Raw genomic sequence first — 2,084 nt, 5'->3', positions numbered from 1 at the left:
TATTTAAGAAACGATCTTTTATTTTTTGCCAAGAGTGTTAATATTTTCAATGAGATGTACTCTTAAATATACTCTTAAATAAACAGTTTATTAGGTACACAGTCCAAACTAATGCAGTTCAGTAAAATCAATAAAAATGACAGTTACAATGTTAAGATTTTGCTAAACTTTTTTAAGAGGTGTTTCAACTGTACAATCATTTTGGAGGAGGCAGCTGTTGAACTGTATTGTGTTATAAGGAGAGGGGTTTCTCTTATTCAGCTTACACTCCAATAATAATTCAGAATAATAGAAATACAGTGGAGTCCAACAGAAGTAATATCTTCCAGTTAAATCAACACTTAAAACTCTAAAACTGCAGGGCTGTTGTATTAGACTACATCTGTTTCATCTGATTTACATCCGACATAACTTGTCAGATAGTGTATGTAAATGTTTATGTATACATTTCATGTCACACAACAGGTAAAGTAAACAAGAGGAGCTTGTTAACAGTTGCTGATGACCACCTTTGCTGTGCAAATAGACAATGGGTCAGCACCTTGTACAAGTAAATACTGAAGGCAGTGATTGACAAGCACAGTTAAAGCTAACTAACTCCAGTTATGTTGCTGTTAAAATAAGTATGTGTTCAACAACTGCAAAAATGTTTCTTAATTTCTGGCCCCAGTCGTGGAAATTATTTTCAAGTTTTTCTCTTAATTTACGATGTGGGACAGTTCTCTATTCCGCTCTTATGAGAGGTTGATTATGAGATATAATTTTAATATTTTGGAGAACTTAGAAACAAAGACTTAAGTAAATTAATAGAACATTATCTGCTCAATCTAAATATTTTAAAGGTTATATACATACAAAGGTTTGTAACGTTGATAATAGCAAATAACTATTTTCTACATGACGATGTAGTGGAGTAATGGCGTCCTGAGTAAAGAACGGAGTCACCCTCCTGTTTGTTTTGATCCGAGCTTGGTAGCTCGGATCAAAACAATCCTGGTAGCCCCATTGGGCCCCCTCCCCATATTTACAAAGCAAGATGGCTCCAGCTCTGATCGGCCGTGATGTAAATAACAACCAGGTGGATATTCTAATTTTCATCCCTTTTCCACCAATGTGTTGTCAAACTTAAAACACCTTATTTCTTATATACAGAGTGGTGTGGCTGAGACTGCTAAGAAAAATGAGTGCAGCCATGTTTGTTTTAAAAACACATTTCACACATTTCAACCCAGGCATCTCACACTGAGGTTCTTCCGACACTCACAGGAGAATCAACCTGTTGGTGAGACGTTCATTCAGTTGTGCTTCAGTGTTGCAGCTTCACTACAACCTTAGACTCTACAGGTTACACCTTGCTGAGAACATTGATAGATAAATAACTTATTGATCTCGGGGGAAATTTACGGCGGAGGGAGGGTGAAGGTGTGAATGTCATATATATATAACATTTAACCTGTCAGGTGTTATAACATCTATCCGTCTTTAGAAGCATAATTCACATCTGGGGTTTTCCTATTGTGACATGTCAAAATGTGCTTTAACACGAACAACAGGTGAAATGTTTAACCAGGAGTTGTATAAAGGTTCCATAGAAAGTTACGACATTTCATGCAATCATCAACCACTCAGGAATCTGAGGGTGTACTGTAGGATGGGAGGGTTAGCGTGCTCAAAGTTATACCTCCATTGTCCTGAACTGCCAGTGAAATAACTAGAGGTAAAGCAGGTCGTCCAATAACCAGGATGTCGTGGTTCGATACCTGTCTTCCCCTTTCCGCATGCCGAAGTGTCCTTGGCAAGTGATGTGTGATAGAGAAAGTGCTGCAATGTAGATGCACTGTATGAATGTGTATGTGAATGACAAAATAGTAATTTGAGTGTTCATCAAGACTAGAAAAGCTCTATCTAAATACAGACCAGCTGTGTTACCTTGACTCCATCCATCAGTCAGGTGTAATCGAGCATTAGTTCTGCTTTGGGTGATAAAATAATAAACATGGTTTGTTCTACCTCAACATATTGACCTGTCAGCAGCAGAGTGATGCAGGAACAGTACAAATGACTGTTTATAAAACAGACGTCTC

Source organism: Hippoglossus hippoglossus, chromosome 5 (genome assembly GCF_009819705.1).
Source record: "Hippoglossus hippoglossus isolate fHipHip1 chromosome 5, fHipHip1.pri, whole genome shotgun sequence".
Lineage (NCBI taxonomy): Eukaryota > Metazoa > Chordata > Actinopteri > Pleuronectiformes > Pleuronectidae > Hippoglossus > Hippoglossus hippoglossus.
This window is presented reverse-complemented; position numbering follows the sequence as displayed.